Source organism: Carcharodon carcharias (genome assembly GCF_017639515.1).
Source record: "Carcharodon carcharias isolate sCarCar2 chromosome 36 unlocalized genomic scaffold, sCarCar2.pri SUPER_36_unloc_2, whole genome shotgun sequence".
In the NCBI taxonomy this organism is placed as follows: domain Eukaryota; kingdom Metazoa; phylum Chordata; class Chondrichthyes; order Lamniformes; family Lamnidae; genus Carcharodon; species Carcharodon carcharias.
Window position 1 is genome coordinate 2,354,483 of NW_024470737.1, and position 22,924 is coordinate 2,377,406.

A 22,924-nucleotide genomic window follows, 5' to 3' on the forward strand; every position below is an offset into this window, starting at 1 on the left:
CTTTTGTCTGAGACAGCATCGATAACTTCTAACATATATATAGAGAGAGAGGGAGTCTTTCCTCATTCTAATTTGATTTCATTTTTTAACAAATGAGTTGAATTTCGAAAGCAGAAGGAAGCCCCTGAAGGAAACAGATGGGAGAAAGGGAATATGCGAGCCTTCTGTCAGCTGCCCTTGGAGGGAGGTCGGAATGGAGGGTCAGGGTGGAGTGGTAAAAGTGAAATGAGTGGGGAATGCAAGGGGGTAATTCAAGGGCAAGGTGTAGAAATGGGAGAATGGAGTCGGAGGGAGGAAATAGGGCAGTCAGCTGGTGAAGGGGTGGGCGATGTAATGGGAACTGATGCTTTTGGGGTGGGGGAAGTGGGAACCACAAATGATTGGCTGGAGAGAGGGTGGGGGAAAGAGTAGGAAATGAGTTGCTGATGTGCGTGTTTTGCCTGAACACTTCCCGCCTGCCCCCCACCACCACACCCTCGCACCCACCCAAAATACGACCAATGGTAGCACCTCCGCCCACTACACCACCTACGGGAAAGGAATGAAGAAAGACACAGACAGAAAGGTTAGGAGGGATACAGAGGCAGAATTGGAGAGATCAGGAAAAACAGCAACAGAGAGAGCTCAGAGGCGGGTGAGAGAGAGAGTCCGCACCCTGACTCAGTGCGTGCATGGCATTGATCGAGAAGCTAGTGAATGGACGTGTTGCTGTAGCCCCCCCCGCTCCTCTCCTGCAGAGCATACACAGGAAGGAAAGAGTGAGAATAAACAGATCAAAGCAGAGCTCAACCCAGCAGAGCGACAGTGCTGGCCATTTAACGTGGGAGGCACCACACAGCCAAGACCACAAGCCTCCAGCGACTGCCAAGGCACGTGAGTGTTCGCAGGCCCACTGTGTTGCGTGTGCCACACTCCCACTTGTCCAGTAGAAGCATTTCGAGGTGGCTGAAGGTCACAATAAGGATGGTATGCTTGACCTGGCCAAACACTTGAGGAAAGTTCATTCGCTGTCTCACCACAGCTAGCCCGAAGCTATATATGGTCAAATTAACCCTTGGCTTCCTGCTCCCTTGCACTGTTACTGCATTGTATATTACGTGAATCATCCAGTCAATAAAATAAGGCTAATGTTATTGATATATACCAGAGGATGGCTCACTCCCCCATACAACACCTTACGTTTACATAGTAATGAAAAGGCCCAAGACTCTTCAAAGGAACGTTATCAGGTTAAAATTTGGCCTCGAGCCACAGAGGAGATATTAGGGACAGGTAACCAAAAGCTCAGTCAAAGAACAGAACATAAGAAATAGGAGCAGGAGGAGGCCATTCGGCCCCTCGAGCCTGCTCCCCCACTCAATAAGATCGTGGCTGATCCTCCTGTATTTCGATTTCCGCATTCCCATCCACCCCCTGATAACCTTCGATTCCCTTGCCGAACAAGAATCTATCTATCTCCATCTTAAAAATATTCATTGACCCCCGCCTCCACCACCTTCGGAGACAGAGTTCCAAAGTCTCACAATCCTCAGAGAGGAAACAATTCTCCTCGTCTCTGTCCTAAAAGGGCGACCACTAATTTTAAAACAGTGACCCCCCCCCTAGTTCTGGACTCACCCACAAGAGGAAACATCCTTCCCATGTCCACCTTGTCAAGGCCGTTCAGGATCTTGTAAACTTCAATCAAATCACTCTTCTAAACCCCAGTGCAGGTCAGTTTTAAAGAGCATCTTAAAGGAGGAGAGAGAGAGGGGGCAGAGAGGTTTAGGGAGTGAATTCCAGAGTTTAGGACCTGTTATGAATGATGCAATTGATAGGGAGGGGTGTAGGGGCTGGAGGAGGTTACAGAGATAGGGAGGGGTGTAGGGGCTGGAGGAGGTTACAGCGATAGGGAGGGGGTGTAGGGGCTGGAGGAGGTTACAGAGATAGGGAGGGGTGTAGGGACTGGAGAGGGTTACAGAGATAGGGAGGGGTGTAGGGGCTGGAGGAGGTTACAGAGATAGGGGTGTAGGGGCTGGAGGAGGTTACAGAGATAGGGAGGGGTGTAGGGACTGGAGAGGGTTACAGAGATAGGGAGGAGTGTAGGGACTGGAGAGGGTTACAGAAATAGGGAGGGGTGTAGGGGCTGGAAGAGGTTACAGAGACAGGGAGGGGTGTAGGGGCTGCAGGAGGTTACAGAGATAGGGAGGGGTGTAGGGGCTGGAGGAGGTTACAGAGATAGGGAATGGGTGTAGGGGCTGGAGGAGGTTACAGAGATAGGGAGGGGTGTAGGGACTGGGGGAGGTTACAGAGATAGGGAGGGGTGTAGGGGCTGGAGGAGGTTACAGAGATAGGGAAGGGTGTAGGGGCTGGAGGGGGTTACAGAGATAGGGAGGGGTGTAGGGGCTGGAGGAGGTTACAGAGAGACGGAGGGGTGTAGGGGCTGGAGGAGTTTACAGAGAGAGGGAGGGGTGTATGGGCTGGAGGAGGTTACAGAGAAAGGGAGGGGTGTAGGGGCTGGAGGGGGTTACAGATTTAGGGAGGGTTGTAGGGGCTGGAGGAGGTTACAGAGATAGGGATGTAGGGGCTGGAGGAGGTTGCAGAGATAGGGAGGGATGTAGGGGCTGGAGGAGGTTACAGCGATAGGGAGGGGTGTAGGGGCTGGAGGAGGGTACAGAGATAGGGAGGGGTGTAGGGGCTGGAGGAGGGTACAGAGATAGGGAGGGGTGTTGGGGCTGGAGGAGGAGGTGATGGGGAGGGTGTGAGGGCCACAGAGAGATTTAAGAACAAGGATGGGAATGTTAATGTTTGGGTGTTGCCAGACCCCGGAGCCAAGGTTGGTCAGCGAGCACCGAGGCCGATGGGTGAATGGGACTCCCTGTTAGGACACGGGGCAGCAGCATGAGCTGTTTACCTCGCTCAGAGCAACAGAAAACCTTTTGAAGTGGTGGGACCTGTGTGCAGCATGATTAGGATAGCTGCCACCGCTGACAGGGAGTGTTGGTGCCCAAAGTGCTTCACGCAGAGCGTCAGGGCAGGTAACCCAGGCAGGGTCTGCAGTCGTGGCCGAGCTGTTCTGGGAATTCCTTCACTGAAGATAAAATGTCAACAGCATGTTCTAGGTCTTCAACACCTTTCATCTGGAGGGAGCTTTGAAGGACATCCAGGGCCTCGGAGAGGGTGCGGAGGGAGATTGACCCCGAATGGGACCAGGGATGAGGGACTTCAGTTCATGTGGAGAGGCTGGAGAAGCTGGGATTGTTCTCCTTAGAGCGGAGAAGGTTAAGGGGGAGATTGAATCGAGGCGTTCAAAATCAGGAAGGGGGGTTCGGACAGAGTAAATAAGGAGATACTGTTCCCACTGGGCAGGAGGGTCGGTAACCAGAGGGGACACAGATTGAAGAGAATCGGGAAGGGAACCAGAGGGGGAGATGAGGAAAGTTTGTTTTTATTTACACAGCGAGTTGTTGTGATCTGGAAGGCGCTGCCTGAAAGGGCGGTGGAAGCAGATTCAATAGGAACTTTCAAAAGGGGGCGGAATTGGATAAATACTGGAAGGGGAAACATTTGCAGGGATATGGGGGGGGAAGAGCAGGGGAGGGAGAGGGGACTAATTGGATAGACCCTTCAAAGAGCCAGCACAGGCACGATGGGATGAATGGCCTCATCCTCTGCAGTGTCGGATTGTACAATTGTTATCGTAATGAAAAACTCAGAGGGTTCTCCCCCAGAGATATACAAACCTGTAACCCAGACGCAACTTATGAGACAGCCTGACCAACGCAGACATCAGGTCCTGTACGGTCGTGTGTTCCAGGATGACAAGCAGAGTGGGGGGGGGGGGTGGTGAATGATTTTAATGGGAATTCGGAGGGGCACATGAGGGACCTAGAAATTCAGGGACAGGGCGGGAGAATGGGGCTGGCTGGATTGCTCTACAAGAGAGAGCCAGTATGGACTCATTGGGCCGAATGGCCACCCTCTGTGTGCCCCAATGACTGGCGCTGACCTGTGAGATGACATGCTGCTTGTCGGTAAATGCCCCTCGTGTCAGTGGCGATGATTTTCATTCAGAGGTTCAGCTGCCCTGTTGGTCGGTGCCTGGCTCAGGGCGATTGCAGACTGAGCTGTCACTGGGGGGAACATCACGACAGATATACCAGACTACAGAGGGATCCTCAGCCTGAGCCATGAGCTTTCTCCTCCTTGACCCCACTCCCTGAGTCATGTGACTCTCTCCTACTCAGCTGGAGCCACGAGCTTTCTCCGCCTTGACCCCCCTTCCTGAGTCATGTGACTCCTACTCAGCCTGAGCCATGAGCCTTCTCCTCCTTGACCCCCCTCCCTGAGTCATGTGACTCTCTCCTACTCAGCCTGAGCAATGAGCCTTCTCCTCCTTGACCCCACCTCCCTGAGTCATGTGACTTTCTCCTACTCAGCCTGAGCCATGAGCCTTCTCCTCCTTGACCCCACTCCCTGAGTCATGTGACTCTCTTCTACTCAGCCTGAGCCATGAGCTTTCTCCTCCTTGACCCCCCTCCCTGAGTCATGTGATCTCTCTCCTACTCAGCCGGAGCCATGAGCTTTCTCCTCCTTGACCCCCCTCCCTGAGTCATGTGATCTCTCTCCTACTCAGCCGGAGCCATGAGCTTTCTCCTCCTTGACCCCCCTCCCTGAGTCATGTGATCTCTCTCCTACTCAGCCGGAGCCACGAGCTTTCTCTGCCTTGACCCCCCCTCCCTCAATCTCTCTCTCTGTTCCAGGAGTTACCGATGACCCCGCTGCCTGACGTGCATCAACCAGACTCTGTCCTCCCTCCCCCCCCGCCCCCCAAGCCAAGACGGCGTGGCCCAGCCCCAGCCCCCAAGGCTGTTGGGGGCCTCAGACAGGCCCCTCGCCCCTTGGTGGCAGGCGGGGGTTGGGGGGGGAGGGGGCGCGGTGGGGGAGGCCCGAGGCCTTTCAGCTGCCCCCACCCCCCCGAGTGCGGCAGGAACTCGTGGGGGGGGCTTCGTCGACCCATCCCCGACCTCCGCCAGCACAGGCGTGGGCCCCGGGACCAGGCCCCCTCGAGCAGGTCCGTCCACTGATGCCCAGCCGGGGAGAGTAGGGGTGGGGGGGGGGGGAAGCTCCGTGTCCAGGGCTCCAAGAAACCCCCCACCCCAAAAGTCAACATCTAACCCCACCTCCCCACCCCACAGACCCCATTGGGCTGCCCCATGCAGAGGGGCTAGCACCGACCCTCCCCCCCCGGGGGGGCCGAATGGCCTTTGTAGCTGCCTGCCTGAGATGGGCGGTGGGTGGGGAAGAACCAGCCACCCGTTTGAAGGTTGCTGCCCCGGGAGAGAGAGAGAGACCCCCCGCCCCGGAGCTGGAGCGATGGGTCTGGACCACCCGGCAGGATCATGAGCAAAAAGGGGGCTGGATTTCCACCCGGTTGGGGGGGAGGGGGTGGGTGGTGGAGAGAGACCAAGCTTGCATTTGTGTAGCGCCTTTCACAGCCTCAGGATGTCCCGCTGTCCCTCCACTGGCCGATGAAGCTCTTCCCAGAGTCGCCGTTACCACGTAGGGAAAATCCAGCGGCACTGCCAGTGCTGTGTGTGTGGTGAGCCTCATGTTTACCTCTCTGTGCCCTTACCCCTCCCTATGTCTGTACCCCCTACACCCCACTCTCACATCAGTCTCCGTTCCAGCCTCATGTCCATCTTCTTTGCCCCAGCATTGGCAGCCATGCCTTCAGCCTTCCAGGTCCCATTCTGTGGGATTCCCTTACTCAACCCTCTCCACCTCTCTTTCCCTTTAAGACCCTCCTTTTAAAATTCAGCTCTTTGACCAAGCTACTAGTTACCCCAACCCTTAATATCTCCACTGCCATCCATTTTGATCTGAATGATGTGTCTGAAGTGTCTGTAATAAAGGAATGACTTGTGAATAGGAGCTGTTCTACTGGGTGCTCCTCCTACTCACCAGCCTGTGATCAGCACCTCCTGGAGAAGAGAATGTAAAATGACAGAAGCAAAGCTTCACTTCTCAGAGTTCAAATATCATGGCTTAGTGAATAGCACGCCCATCTTTCATTTAGAAGGTTGTGGGTTCAAGTCCCCGCCCAAGAGCCTTGAGCCTCGTAATCCAAGCCGACACTCCCAGTGCCGAGGGAGTGCCGCACTGTCAGAGGGTCAGTAATGAGGGAGTGCCGCACCGTCGGAGGGTCAGTACTGAGGGAGTGCCGCACTGTCGGAGTGTCAGTACTGAGGGAGTGCCGCACTGTCAGAGGGTCAGTACTGAGGGAGCGCCGCACTGTCGGAAGGTCAGTACTGAGGGAGTGCCGCACTGTCGGAGGGTCGGTACTGAGGGAGTGCCGCACTGTCGGAGGGTCGGTACTGAGGGAGTGCCGCACTGTCGGAGGGTCAGTACTGAGGGAGAGCTGCACTGTCAGAGGGTCAGTACTGAGGGAGTGCCGCACTGTCGGAGGGTCGGTACTGAGGGAGCGCCGCACTGTCAGGGTCAACACAGGGAGTGCCGCACTGTTGGAGGGTCAACACTGAGGGAGTGCTGCACTGTTGGTGGATCAGTATAGAGGGAGTGCCACACTGTCGGAGGGTCAGTATTTCAGATAAGATGTCAAAATGAGGCTTATCCTGCCCTCTGAGGTGGATGTGCAAGATCTCACAGCTGCTATTGGAAGAGGCGGGGTTGGTGGGAGTTCTCCCCGGTGTCCTGAACCAGTTCTACTGTCTTTCCGATTGATCTTTATTCACCTTCCCCAGTGCCTCTATATCCTTATAATATGGAGAGCGGCTGGTCTAATATTCTATTCATTCATCCTGCTGAGGCACAGAGACTGGTTGCCCCTGGAATGGCTTCCAACATGGGGGAATTGTTTGAGAGGAAGATGAGACTCTTGATTGGTTGGAGTGCACTGTGATTGACTGCTCGATGGGCGGAGCCTTCACCTGACCGATGAAGTGTCGCTGGGTCCAAATCCTGGAACTCCCTCCCTAACAGCACTGTGGGTGTACCTACACCACACGGGGACTGCAGCGGCTCAAGAAGGCGGCTCACCCACCACCACCACCACCTTCTCAAGGGCAAACATGGGGTATGTGCAAAAATTTCCAATTACGCCCTGCATCCTGAATAAAGTACGGAAAATCAATCCTAAGCGTTCTCCGTGAAAGCAGAGGGAGGGTGGATGAACTCTGCAGGCAAGAACTTAAAACTAACTTTCCATGGTTTCAGAGCCTGTATGTATTCAGCCATGAGGTGTGTGTGTTTTACGTTTCCCCAGCGTGATCTTTTGTTTCCCGGGCCACATAGGAGGCATGTATCTCACTGTTTTCAATGGCATTTGTTCATCCATTTTGTGTAAATAAAACCAATTGTTAATTTAAAGTTAGTGCGTTCAATCTGCAACAGCATCCAGTGTGGTTTCCTGAAAGTCAAAGAGTTTGCATCCCTTCAATTAGCCTTTTTAAAAATGTATTCGTTGGGTGTGGGCATCACTGGTTTAGTGCCAGCATTTATTTCCCATCCCTATTTACCCTGGTCCAGATGGCATTGAAGGGTCAACCACATGGCTGTGGGCCTGGAGTTACATGTAGGCCAGACCAGGTAAGGGGAGCAGATTTCCCTCCCTTCAAAGGACATTAGTCACCCAGATGGGTTTTTACAGCAATTGGTATGGTGGCCTTTACTGCAAGAGGATTTGAGTACAGTAGTAAAGAAGTCTTGCTGCAATTAATAGAGCCTTGGTGAGACCACAGCTGGAATGTTGTGTGCGGTTTTGTGGTCTCCTCAGAAAGGAAAAGATATGCATGCCCTAGAGAGAATGCAGCAGAGGTTCAGCAGACTGATTCCTGGGCTGGTGGGATTGTCCTATGAGGGGAGATTGAGGAGACTGGGCCTGTGTTCTCCAGAGTTTAGAAGAATGAGGGCTGATTTCGTTGAAACTTACTGAATTCTTACAGGGGTAGATGCAGGAAGGATGTTTCCCCAAGGGTTGGGAGAGGGTTGGTGGGGGGGGGGTGGGGTGGTGGAGTGGGGAGGGTCAAGAGGGGACACAGTTTCAGAATTAGACTGAGATGAGGAGGAACTTACTTCGTCAGAGTGTGGCGAATCTTTGGAATCTTTTATCCCAGAGGGCTGTAGAGGCTCAGTCACTGGGTACGTTCAAGACCGAGAGTGATAGACTTCTGGATATTAAAGATATCAAAGTTTATGGGGATAGTGTGGGAAAATGGCATTAAAGTAGTTCAGCCATGATCATATTAAATGGCGGAGCAGGCTCGAGGGGCCGAATGGCCTACTGCTCCTATTTCCTATGTCCCTGTAATTATTTGTACCAAGATGTATCGTCATTATAATTTGGATCCAAGGCAACAGCAGCCAGTCAGAGTTGACTTGCCAACCAATCAGCATCCTTTTCTCTTGCAGTATAAATTGTTGCCATCTCCTAAATTTGGAATTCTTGCATTTGCTTCGATGAGTGTGGGGCAAGATGCTTCAACCACACGTCTTTTATTAACAATGCTCAAGATCTGTATTACCAAGGGCCTTGCTTTCCTCCACCCTCCTTCTGAAGGTTGGCCATACTTTGGACAATCTTCCTCCGCTGATTTCTATATCTCCCCACTGTCCCAAAGAGAGGCCAGTCCACATTCTGATATTATTCATCCACGCCATCTTGGGTCTTGCTTGTGCCCGTTTTCCAGGTGTTAAAACCTCACATTTCCCTCTTTTCCCAAACGCTCCGCTCCCCTCCTGTTCGTATCACGCGCCCAAAATGTGTGCGCTCCAGTTCGTCGTTCGGTGAGACAGAACTTGTGTATCGGTGAAGTGAAAAGAAGACACCTTGTCGAAGATTTTCATCTTGCGCTCAGGACAATTCGCTCGCATACCAAATGTAAGGGGAACTGCAATTTATACTTTGTGAGAAGAGAGTGCTGATTGGTTGGCAAGCGGACTCTGATTGGTCGAGGTATCACCACGGAGAATGCGCCATTGAACCGATGGCTGGCATGTCTCTTTTCCAGCAGTGTCAAAGACTTTCGTCTTTCCCTCTTCAGGGCATTTTGCAAGAATACTGATACAGGAGGGGAGACAACAATTTATACTGTGTGAAGAAAGTGCTGATTGGTTGGCAAGTGGATATTGATTGGTAGAGGCACTGGCATGGAGAATGCACCAGTTATGATGACTGACAGTTACCTGCCAAGCATTGATTGAAATTTAAACCAGGCTGCTTGACCATGATTGGTCAAGGCGTTGACCTCAGGAATGAGTCAGCGAATGGCTGTCACTTATTTTGTTTAGCTGAAACAGGCTCAATGTGTGTACATGTTCTTTCTGTCTGTAAAGGATTGTATTGCATTAATAAATGTAGCATCCAGTACACGTAAACACACCACACTGTGAGCCTAACTGACAATCTTAAATTGGTTGTCATTCTTGTAATTCTTGGTACACTAAGGACTATTTAGCAGACAGTTAACTGCCAAGCTTTGTTTAAAATTAAACCAGTCAGGTTGACTCTGACTGGTCCAGGCATTGCCCTGGGGAATGAACCAGGGAGTGGCTGTTGTGTTGAAAAGGGCACAATGTGTGTACGTGTTCTTTCTGTTTGCAAGGAGCAGGACCGTGTGTGTGTGAATATGTGTAGCTTCTAGCACGTGTAAGTGAGCCATGCTGCGGGTCCGAATTGGCTTTCAGTGTAATTCTTAGCACACTCAGGGTTGTTTAGCAAGTGCTGTCCAATTGTGGAATCACATCTCATGTTGGACATGCTCGCTTCCTTGATAGCACTGCCTCAAAAAAGGGCTCCTCTTAACACCAGATTCCTCGTGCACCCACTTGCTTGGCCATCCATGGAGCACGTAATATCTGTCTGCATCCTTTCATTTCAAACGCTCTCACTCCAGCCATATCCACTCCTCTTGGTAGCTCACCTTTCACAGCCAGACATTGTGACCGGCCACACAAGGGCTTTCAGAAGAGGAATTTGCATCTTAATCCAGATGCTGGGGTGACTCCAAACTCTTTTAAGTCAGCCCACAGCGCCGCAACCCTTGTTAAGCCTGCCCCCAATTCCTTCGGTCGACTCTGCATCTTCTGTGATGAGTGGCCCAAGACTTCGCCAAGCGATCTTTTACCACAATTGCCCCTTTCTTGAGCGATTATGGCCGGCAGCCCCCTTGCCCTCCCCCCATACACTAAATGCTGGCCTAGCCAGCAACACCCCATCTCCACACTCGGGTGTGAAGGCCTGGTTAAAACGTTTGCCCACCTCTGGTTTATGAAACTCTCATCAATCTTGGATTTAAAATGATCGACTCAGCTAGCATCTACCATTATTTTGTGGGAGAGAGAGAGAAAGACAGAGCGCCTCACTTCTTCCCGTGACAGCCACTTGCATTGGCATAGCGCCTTTGATGTAATGAAACATTCCAAGGCTTTGCGGTGCGTTGTAATATAAAACACAAGAAATAGGGTCAGGAGTAGCCCAATGAAAGGCTTGCTAAAACAGCAAGAACAAGGGATACAGGCTCAATTATTCCACCCAGAATTGTGGAGCAAAGCACCAGGCACTGATAGCGATGTGGATAATAGAAATGATCAAGAGGTAATTGGATGCTTTTCTACCAAGAGGAAGGGTAGAGGTTTGGCTAGAAGGCAGGCAATTGGAGGAGGTGGGATTCGGGAGGAGGGTAGGTGGGATTGAGGGGTTGGGGAGAGGAGGGTAGGTGGGATTGAGGGGCTGACCCTTGGGTTTCACTTGCACTCCCCTGCCACACTCCCCAAACCCCTGGCTCCCCTGTTCAACTAAAACACACAACACGTCAGGAGACCAGAAGCTCGGTGAAAGAGGTCGGTTTTAAGGAGCGTCTTGAGAGGGAGAGAGAGAGGGGTGGAGAGGTTTAGGGAGGGAATTCCAGAGCTCGGGGCCCCAGGCAGCTGAAGGCAGGGCCGCTAATGGTGGAGCGATGGGAGTCGGGGTGATGCTCGAGAGGCCGGAACTGGAGGAGCGCAGAGATCTCAAGAGCCCAAGTCTCACATCCTCTCTAAAGTGTGGTGACCAGAACTGGATGCAATACTCTATTTGTGGCCTAACCAGAGCCTTACGAAGGTGCGGCATCAATTCCTTGCTTTTGTGCCCAATGCCCTTTGTTCCTGGATCCTGAGCTGGAAGCTTTTATTTGTGGATCACCATTCGCTCACCTGCTCATTTTGTTTGAATGGACTGTGGGGGAGGGGGGGGGGTTCCCCTGACTGGCTGGGTGATTTGATGCTGCCCCAATTCTGTAGGCGGTGGGGGGGGTGGTGTGGTTGGACCCCTCACCACCCCCTCCCCCGATGTACGGTCTATGAGGCATGGGGCCCAGTTGGGGTGCGGGGGTCCACAGACTTGCTGAGAATGGGGTTGAGGGCGTTGTCATCTTGCTCATTGGGGAGGAGGTGGAACGGGTCGGGTGGGAGGGAGGTGGGGTGGGGGGACACACACACACACTGGGATCTCGCTCAGAGTAATTGGGGGGAGGGGTAGGCTTGTGGTTTGGCTAGAGGTCTTGCTTGTGGACTGGGGTGGTTGGGGAGAGGTGGTGAGGGAGGAGGCAGTTAGCGAATGGCGCAGGGAGTTTCCCAAGATGGGATGATGTTGACCTCTTTTATGGGGGTGGAGGGGGGGTGGTAGGGGAGGGAGGGAGGAGCTAATTTTGGGGAAAAGGGGAATGGGTCTAACCCTTGCTAGAGAAGTGGTTCCGGGTAGAGAGAGGTGAGTGTTCGTCCTTGAAGGAAGAAGGAACGACATGCCGATAGTGCTGGTGTGGTGGGTTCTGTCAGGGGCAGCAGGGGGCCATTCAGCCCCTCGAACCTGGTCCACCATACGATTAGATTGTGGCTGAGCTTTACCTTAACTCCTTAACAGCAATGTGAATGTCTGGGAATATAGAGAGAGCAAGTATAAGACACTAGTTCGACCTCATCTGGAGTATTTGCAACCAGTTCTGGATATGCAAGCATTGGAGAGAGTACAGAGGAGATTCACAAGAACGATTCCCGGGATGAAGAACTGTAGCTATGAGGATAGGTTGGAGAGGTTGGGACTCTTTTCCTTGGAGAAGAGAAGGCTGAGAGGAGACTTGATAGAGGCGTTCAAGATCCTGAGGGGTATGGACAGGGTAAATAGTGAGAAACTGTCCCCACTCGAGAGCATCAGGAACTAAAGGGACCCCGGTTCTAAGTAATCGGCAAAACGAGTAAAAAGTAATGTGAGGAAAAAATGTTTCACCCGGAGGGTGGCTGGAGTCTGAAAGGAACTTCCCAAAAGGGTGGTGGAGGCGGGTTTGACTGAGGTATTCCAGAGGGAATGGGATAGCCACCTGAAAAGAGAGAATGGGCAAGGTTCGGGGCAGGAGGCAGGGGAGTGGGACCAGGTAGGAGGCTCTTTCAGAGAGCCGGTGCCAACTCGATGGGCCGAATGGCCTCCGCCCACACTGTGAAGTTCAAATCCCACCTCGTTTCAGGTCCGCACGCTCATTCCCGGGAACGCCAGGCTCCATTTTGGTGGAGGCGGGCATGGACCTGCTGGTTGTCGTGAGAAGCCATCTGGTCCACTAACATCCCTTTAGCTGGGAGGGAGGGTGGGGGGGGGGGGGCGGTGGGTGGCGGGAAATCTGCCCGTCTGACCCAGTCTAGGCCTCCATGTGACCACGCCCAACGTATTTGACTCTTAACAGTTCTCCGATGTGAGGCTCTCGGTCCTATTAACCAGCACCACCCGTCTTCCCAAATGATCAACCAGGAACAGGGTATGCTAAATGCCAGCTGTGTCTGCATTGCCCACATCCCAAGAATGACCAATATGGGAGCCTGTTGGGACCAGAGAGCTATTCCGCCTTTAGATTTTTCCCTTTCCCTGCCTCCACACACACCACCCACTCCCCACCCACTTCCGACCCCATACCCTTCTCACCAACCCAGGTGAAACTGTTGAACATACGCAGGGAGCACAAACTATGGTGACTGTATGTCAAGCTTTATTGGTTCATGGGGAACACAAAAACCAGGAAGGGGGACTAAATTTGGTGCTTCCACATTCTCTGTGTCCGCACTCGGTCAGTTTGGAGGGCCGGCCAAACACCGTTCACTTCCGAGGCCTCTGGTTGGAGACCAGGCACAGAGCTATGGTTACAAACTCGAAAAAATCTATATCTTGAGAAGAATCCATCTTGATTATTTCATTGGTTAAACAGCTCAATGTTGCTTCCTTTGAAAGAATAAAAAAAAGACCATAGAATTATGTCTCAGCTTTTAGACATACAACCCTGTCCCATCATCCAACCCTAACCCATCATCCAACCCTGACCCATCATCAAACCCTGACCCATCATCCAACCCTGTACCATCATCCAACCCTAACCCATCATCCAACCCTGACCCATCACCAAACCCTGACCCATCATCCAACCCTGTCCCATCATCCAACCCTGACCCATCATCCAACCCTGACCCATCATCCAACCCTGTCCCATCATCCAACCCTGACCCATCATCCAATCCTGAACCATCATCCAACCCTAACCCATCATCCAACCTTGACCCATCATCAAACCCTGACCCATCATCCAACCCTGACCCATCATCCAACCCTGACCCATCATCCAACCCTGACCCATCATCCAACCCTGACCCATCATCCAATCCTGAACCATCATCCAACCCTGAACCATCATCCAACCCTGAACCATCATCCAACCCTGAACCATCATCCAATCCTGAACCATCATCCAACCCTGACCCATCATCCAACCCTGACCCATCATCCAACCCTGACCCATCATCCAACCCTGAACCATCATCCAATCCTGAACCATCATCCAACCCTGACCCATCATCCAACCCTGAACCATCATCCAACCCTGAACCATCATCCAATCCTGAACCATCATCCAACCCTGACCCATCATCTAACCCTGAACCATCATCCAACCCTGAACCATCATCCAATCCTGAACCATCATCCAACCCTGACCCATCATCCAACCCTGAACCATCATCCAACCCTGAACCATCATCCAACCCTGACCCATCCGCTTATAATGACATGAGATTAGAAGAAACAGGAATAGGAGGAGGCCATTCGGCCCCTCCATCATGGTCCCTTCTATAAGGTCATGGTTGATCTGGTTCTGGTCTCAACTCCACTTTCCTGCCTCTAACCCCTCCCCCCCCGGTCAATCAGAAATCCCTCTAACTCGGCCTTGAATATATTCAGTGACCCGGCCCCCACTGCTCCCTGGCGGGGGGGGGGGGGAAGAGAATTCCACAGACTGACCACCCTCTGAGAGAAGAAATTCCTCCTCATCTCCATCTTCAATGGGAGACCCCTTATCGTGAAACTGTGCCCCCCTCCTCATTCTAGATTCCCCCATGAGGGGAGGGTAAACATCCTCCCAGCATCCACCCTGTCAAACCCCCCCCTCAGGATCTTCTATGTTTCAATAAGATCACCTCTCATTCTTCTAAACTCCAATGGGTACAGGCCCAACCTGCTCAACCTGTCCTCATAAGACAAACCCCCTTCATCCCAGGAATCAGCCCCAGTGAACCTTCTCCGGACTGCTCCCAATATAAGACTATCCCTCCTTAAGTAAGGAAACTGGACACACTACTCTAGGTGCGGCCTCACCAAAACCCTATCAAGTTAGAACAAGAATTCTCTTTTTTTATACTCCATCCCCCTTGCAATAAAGGCCAACACTCCACTTGCCTTCCTAATCATTTATTGTAGCTACAACCTAACCTTTCTGGGACATGCAGTGGTATCATTCCCAGCTCCGTGATTCGAACTCTCAAAATAATGTCAAGTGTGGCTTCGGTGCCCCTTGTGATTTCACTTACTCCCAGGGTGCGGGGTTGAGGGGTGGGGGGGGCGGGCGGGGCGGGGGTGGGGGTGGGGGGGGGGGAGGGGAGAGTGGGTCTTTCAAACAATCATTATCTGCCCCTGTGCGGTCACATAGCTGAAATGCACCTGTCCACCCACCCGGCAACACTTTCAGGATCAAAGCAGCAGAATTATTTTGAACGAACCGAGAGTCTGAAGGTTGTGGGGTGGGGGGGGGTTGCGGTGGTGGCATTGTGGTAATGCCCCTGGACGAATAATCTAGTTCCCCAGGCTAATGGTCTGGGGGACGCAGGATCAAATCCCACCCCGGCGGCTGGTGGAATTTAAATCCGATTGATAAATCGGGAGTTACTAAGTTAGTCTCAGTGACGGTGACCATGACGACCATCATCGGTTGTCGTAAAAACCCCAACCTGGTTCACTAAATCCCCTCCGGGGAGGGAAATCTGCCCTCCTTACCCGGTCTGGCCTACACGTGACTCCAGACCCCACAGCCCACGTGGTCGACTCTTAAATGGCCAGGCGAGATGCTCAACTCAGGGGCGATGAGGGGAAGGCGACACGAGGGATTGTACCTGCTCCCTATGCAAAGTGAGCTCAGTATGTTGTACTCACATCATAGCTGGATATTTCAGCTTGAAGTAAATTTTTCAGTTCCACCTGGTTCAAGGTGTCCGCTTTCCCCTGTTGTGAGGCGTAGGTGGTAAAGATGCTGTGAATTGCGCGCAGAGAGTCTTCCAGCTTGCCCATCTTGGGATCTATACAGCTGTGTCCGGGCAAAAGAATAATGTGTCACGTGTATTAATCCATTGAAGCCAATCAAAAGCAAAAGCGTGAAGGAAGATGAATACCTCACATCCCCTTCACTTCACTGGCTCAGGCCATGGAGAGCAAAAACAATTCTCTGTTTTTAGGTAGCGCATTTAAGGCACCAAATGCCTCAAGGTGCTCCCCAGTGGTGTTATACTCCAAAACCAGAGGTGCATGAGCTATTAGGGTCAGGCTTCGGGGAAAGAGGTCGCTTTTGAGGAGAGAGAGAGAGAGAAAGGGAAAGAGGGACGTAGAGGATTAGGGAGGGAATTACTGAGCTCAGGGCTGCCCCCAGGCAGCTGAAGGCCCGGCCGCCAATGGTGGAGCGATGGGAATCGGGAGATGGTCAAGAGGCCGGAATTGGAGGAGCGCAGAGATCTCGGAGGGTTGTAGGGGCTGGAGGAGGTTACAGAGATAGGGAGGGGTATAGGGGCTGGAGGAGGTTACAGAGATAGGGAGGGGTGTAGGGGCTGGAGGAGGTTACAGAGATAGGGAGGGGTATAGGGGCTGGAGGAGGTTACAGAGCTAGGGAGGGGTATAGGGGCTGGAGGACGTTACAGAGATAGGGAGGGGTGTAGGGGCTGGAGGAGGTTACAGAGATAGGGAGGGGTGTAGGGGCTGGAGGAGGTTACAGAAATAGGGAGGGGTGTAGGGGCTGGAGGAGGTTACAGAGATAGGGAGGGGTGTAAGGGATGGAGGAGGTTACAGAGATAGGGAGGGGCGTAGGGGCTGGAGGAGGTTACAGAGATAGGGAGGGGTGTAGGGATTGGAGGAAGTTAGAGAGCTAGGGAGGGGTGTAGAGGCTGGAGGAGGTTACAGAGATAGGGAGGAGTATAGAGGCTGGAGGAGGTTACAGAGATAGGGAGGGGTATAGGGGCTGCAGGAGGTTACAGAGGTAGGAAGAACTCCACCCAGCTCTTCTTCCAACAGAGGCTGTGGGATCTTCTCGATCCGCCTGGTGGGGTAATTGGGAGACTCGACTTAACTTCTCATCCTGAGAGATGACACCTGCAACAGTGCAGCACTCCCTCAGTACTGACCCTCCGACAGTGCGGCGCTCCCTCAGTACTGACCCTCTGACAGTGTGGCGCTCCCGCAGTACTGACCCTCCGACAGTGCGGCACTCCCTCAGCACTGACCCTCCGACAGTGTGGCACTCCCTCAGTACTGACCCTCCGACAGTGCGGCACTACCTCAGTACTGACCCTCCGGCAGTGTGGCACTCCCTCAGTACTGACCCTCTGACAGTGCGGCACTCTCTCAGTACTGACCCTCTGACAGAGCGGCGCTCCCTCAGTACTGACCCTCTGACAGTGCAGCGCACCCTCAGTACTGATCCTCCGACAGTGCGGCGTTCCCTCAGTACTGACTCTCCGACAGTGTGGCTCTCCCTCAGTACTGACCCTCCGACAGTGCGGCGTTCCCTCAGTACTGACCCTCCGACAGTGCAGCGCACCCTCAGTACTGACCCTCTGACAGTGCGGCTCTCCCTCAGTACTGACCCTCCGACAGTGCGGCGTTCCCTCAGTACTGACCCTCCGACAATGCGGCACCGGCACTGGGAGTGTCAGCCTGGGATATGTACTCCTGCCCCTGAAAAGGGAACTCGAACTCACCTCCTTCTGACTCGGCGACGCGAGAGCATTCACCGCTGAGCTACGGCTGGCGCCACGCAGCAAGGGAGCTGGCAGGGGTGGTGGGGCAGGCTATTGAACCCTGGGGGCATCACCCGTCCGCACTTAAGGGCTGCACGGGGCTGTCTGGCCCGGGGTCCGTGCAGGAGAGGAAGCTGTGAGCTGGCGCCGCGCCTGGGCACGCTCTACAAACCCCGGGCAGAGCCCGCGCCTGCCGAGTCAGCAGCACCCCCTGCTCGACCACCTCTGCGCCCCACACCCCTCCACCCCCATGGCTGTCCTCAGTCACTCACCCGCTGAGCAGTGGATGCAGGAACTCTTCAGGAGGATGATGTGTGCGTGTCTGGCAGCCAATCCCAACCCTTTATACCCACCCGAACCCTCTCACCTCCCCCCATCCTGGGCGTGGACATCAACCTCCATTGGAGGGTGCCAAAGGTGATCTCACCGACTGGGTGTTTAAGTCCCCACCCATCGGCTGAACAAATCACTTTTTTTTAAAAAAAACATAATTAATCGAGGGAACACACCCATCACCTCCAACTGGAACAGCCCTTTCTCTCTCTCTCCCTGTCTCTCTCTCTCTCTCTCTCTCTCTGGGTTAATAATTTTTCAGAAATGTGCTTCAACTTTTCCAGAATTCTTATTTCAGATTTCCAGTGGTCTTTGTCTGGCTCTCCGTGACGAATCCCAGTGATATTCCTTCTGGGATGTGTTATACTATCACCCACAGTGACAGGGCTCTATCTCACCCTATCTCTTTTCCATCGCTCTCTCATTCCCACTCTCTCTTCCCCTGTCTTTCATTTCTCTGTCATCCTAGAACTCTCTCTCTACTTCCCTCGTTTGCTTTCTCATCTCTCTCACTCTTATTCCCTTTTCTCAGCCTGTCTCCATCCCTCTCTCATTCTCCCTCTTTATCTCTGCCGCATTGCAACTCCCTTGTTCCCTCCCTGTCCCTGTTTGTCCCTCTCTCTCCATCTGCCTTCCTCTCTGTTTCTCTACCCCACCCCCCCTCCACCACCCCCACCCCCCCCTCCCTCTTATGGTCTCCGATCTTCCTATCTGTTCCGCTTTCCTCTCTTTTACACTCACTGTTTCTCAGTTTTCAGTCCTTGTACACCAGTCACTGAAAGCAAACATGCAGGTGCAGCAAGCAGTTAAAAAGGCAAATGGAGTGTTGGTCTTCATTGTGAGAGGACTTGAGTACAGGAGCAAGGATGTCTTACTGCAGCTGGACAGGGCCTTGGCAAGACCACATCTGGAGTATTGCGTGTAGTTTTAGTCTCCTTACCTAAGAAAGGATATACTTACCATAGAGGGAGTGCAGCGAAGGTTCACCAGACTGATTCCTGGGATGGCAGGATTGTCGTATGAGGAGAGATTGGGCTGACTAGGCCTGTGTTCACTGGAGTTTAGAAGAATGAGAGGGGATCTGATTGAAACATATAAAATTCTGACAGGGATGGACAGTCTGGATTCAGGGATGATGTTTCCTCTGGCTGGGGGGGGTCTAGGACAAGGGGTCACAGTCTCAGGGTACGGGGTAGACCATTTAGGACTGAGATGAGGAGAAACTTCTTCATTCAGAGGGTGGTGAACCTGTGGAATTCTCTACCACAGAGGCTGTGGAGGCCAAGTAACTGAATATATTTAAGAAGGAAGTCGATAGATTTCTGGACTCTAAAGATGTCTGGGGGTATGGGGAGAGAGCGAGAATATGGTATTGAGATAGAGGATCAGCCATGATCATATTGAATGTGGAGCAGGCTTGAAGGACTGAATGGCCTGCTTTGCTCCTAGTTTTATGTCTCTATGTCTCTGAGACTGCTCTGTTTGGGAATATAGTCAAATTCCTAAAGTGTAAGAGATAAAGAATTCCCAGTATCACCCCTGTCTCAGATTGGGAACCAGCATTCCCCATGTCACTGATGTGAGTCTGTAGTTTTGAATTTGTGTGTGTGTATATATGAGTTAGTGTGTCTGTGTGCCCATGTGAGTGTGTGTATCAGTGTATGTGAGAGAGTATGTGTTGAGCGTCTGTGTGTGAGTGTATGTGTTTATGAGTGTGAATATGGAAGAGTGTTTGTGTGAGAGAGAAAGTTTCTGTGAGTGAATGTGAATATGTGTGTGTTGTTTGTGTGTATGTGAGAGAGTGCGTGAGTATGCGTGTGTAAGAGAGTGCATGCATAAGTTTGTGCATGTGAGAGAGTGTCTATGAGTGTGTGTATGTGTGTGTGTGTGTGTGCGTGTGTGAGTGTGTGTGTGTGAGTGTATGTGTATGTGAGTATGTGTGTGAGTGTGTATGTGTGTGTGTGTGTATGTGTGTGTGTGTGTGTGTATGTGAGTGTATGTGTGTATGACTGTGGGTATGTATGAGTGTGTATCTGAAAGTGTATGTGTGTGTATCTGAGAGAGTATGTATGTGAGTCTGTGCGAGGGTGTGAGGGTATGTGTGAGGGTATGTGTGTGAGAGGGTGTGTGTGAGAGGTAGTGTGTGTGAGAGTGAGTGTGTGTGAGAGAGTGTGTGAAAGGTAGTGTGTGTGTGAGAGGGTATGTGTGTGAGAGTGTGTGTGTGTGAGACAGTGTGTGAAAGAGTGTATGAGAGGTAATGTGTGTGAGAGGGTGTGTGTGAGGTAGTGTGTGAGGGTGTGTGTGAGAGAGTGTGTGAGAGGTAGTGTATGTGTGTGAGAGAGAGTCTGTGAGAGTATGTGTGTGAGTGTCATGAAGCTATTAATGTATATAATATTATTGGAAAGTATTTCTCTTTTAAAATAGAGGTTTAGCCCATGGGTGTGTTTTAATTGGGATAAAGCTAGCTAGTCCGGGTGCTTTGATATGTACTAGTTTTGATATGTGAGAGAGATAGCGTGCATTTGCAATTTTTGAATAGAGCATTCAAGAAGTGGGGTGATAACTGACACTTTTCTAGCAGATGCCAAGCAATATGTTTATATTCCTAATACAATTGGTACTATGAAAGGGGTTTCATTGTTAAAAGGGGAAGTTCCAAGAGGCTGGTGAGACAATGAGAATTTGAATTCAATCAGTGGTGGTGGGTGTAACTTCAGTAGTTTTTGGGTGTGGAGAGCAGAGGCAATGTGAGATCAAAAGGCAGCTGTAAGCCTCCAACTGGCTCCACAGGAACCAAAGTAAAAAGAACCTCATTTTGGATTCGTAAGGTGAAAATGCTTTGCCTGGTGTTTGGTTAAGTCTGTGGGTTGCTGTTGCCTTAATGGAAATTAGTTTGGGAATTTGTTAAAAGTTATGATAATAGTAATTTGTAGCCATGTGTATATATATATTTTAACCTGTGTAAATTAATAAAATGTTTCATTTAGTTTAATGTAAAACCTCGAGAACTGGTGGTCTGATTCCTGAATTTAGAGTCGCATCTCAAACATAACACTTAAAATTATTGGTTATGACAGTTGTTTAAAGTTTCCCTCTGGGAATTTTAAGTAACTCCAATTTACCAACTGCATCGGTCATAACAGTGAGAGTGTGTGTGTGAGAGAGAGATAGTGTGTGAGAGAGTGTGTGAGAGAGTGCGTGTGTGTGAGAGTGTGTGTGAGAGAGTGTGTGTGAGAGAGAGTGTGTGTCAGAGTGTGTGTGAGAGAGAGTGTCAGAGAGAGTGTGCATGAGAGAGAGTGTGTGTCAGAGTGTGTGTGAGAGAGAGTGTGAGAGAGAGTGTGCATGTGAGAGAGTGTGTGTGTGAGTGCAGTTGTGTGGGTGTATGTGTATGTTTGTGTGTGTGAGAGAGTGCGTGTGTGTGAGAGAGTGTGTGAGAGTGTGTGTGGGTGTATGTTTGTGTGTGTGAGAGAGTACGTGTGTGTGTGAGAGTGTGTGAGAGAGAGTGTGTGTGGGTGTATGTTTTTGTGTGTGATTGTGTGAGTGAATGTGTGTGTGAGAGTGTGTGGGTGTGTCTGTGTGAGTGTGTGTGATTGTGTGAGTGAACGTGTGTGTGAGAGAGTGTGTGTGTGAGAGTGTGTGTGTGAGAGAGCGTGTGAGTGTGGATGTGTGTGAGAGAGTGTGTGGGTGTATGTTTGTGTGGGTGTGTGATTGTGTGGGTGAGTGTGTGTGTGAAGAGTGTGTGTGTGAGAGAGTGTGTGTGAGTGTGTGTGATTGTGTGAGTGAATGTGTATGTGTGAGTTGTCACCCCTCCCTGGGGACAGTGTGCTGTGACAGTACTTGGCTCCCCAAGCCAAGACAAATGTGACCACCAGATTGCCCCAATTCTAGCTAACTGTTTAATTTAGATTAACAGAACACGAGCACCAGGTTTGTAAACTTAATAAGTAAATAACTGTTTATTAAACAAATTGTTGTTAACCAGTGGCAAAAGAAAGAGATATGAACTGCTAACTTTGAACACTGTAGCTTAAACTCTACCCCCTTAAACCCCTGTACACACACACACTCACACACACTCACACACACAATCACACACACACACACAATCACACACACACACACACTCACACACATACACAATCACACACACACACACACACATAATCACACACACACACTCACACAATCACATACAATCACATACAAACACACACAATCACACACACACACACGTAATCACACACACACACACACTCACACACACGCACACACACACAATCACATACAAACACACACACACACAGTCACACACACACACACGTAATCACACACACACACTCACACAATCACATACAAACACACACACAGACAATCACACACACACACACACGTAATCACCCACACACACACACTCACACACACGCACACACACACACAATCACATACAAACACACACACACACAATCACACACACACACACACACAGTCACACACAAACACACAATCACACACAAACTCACACACCCACACACACAAAAACACACTCACACTCACACACAATCACAAACACACACACACAAACAGAAACATACACAAACACACACACTCACACATTCAGACACTCACACTCACACACTTACACACACACACAGAAATGCACCCACACCCACACCCAAACACACCCACACAAACACACACCCATACAAACACACACAAGACAGACAAAACATGGATTTTAAGAGTGAGATAAAACAGTTCAACATCACCAATCTGGAGCTCAGGATTAGATGGATTGGCTTTGACTGCTTTTCCCAAATTTCTCTCCGGTTGTTGTGACTGACAAGAGGTGGGGGGGGGGGGTGGAGGGGGGGGGGGCGTCCCAGCACTTGCCGTCTGTGGTTCTCTGGTTGAAACTTGCTCTTAATCTCTCGACTGGTAATTTTTCCCTTTTTCCTCCTGACTGGGGTTTCTCAAAGAAAGTAGGATACAGCGATGTGAGGAATAGCCAGCTAGCTACTACGGCAGGGTTACTGGAGTCTTACAGAACACAGGAGAGAGAGGTTTCGGGTCTTTCCTCTTTTCAGGCTGGGAACTGATCTACTGCACTATCCTCACACAGAACCTGGCCACTTGGTCAGGAACCAATCAAAATGCTGTTGCTAGGCAATTCCCTCATAAGCCAGGTCTCCATTCCAGCACCATTCTGTCCAATCTGGCACACACTGTTTCAGGAGAAAGCAACATTGTAGAT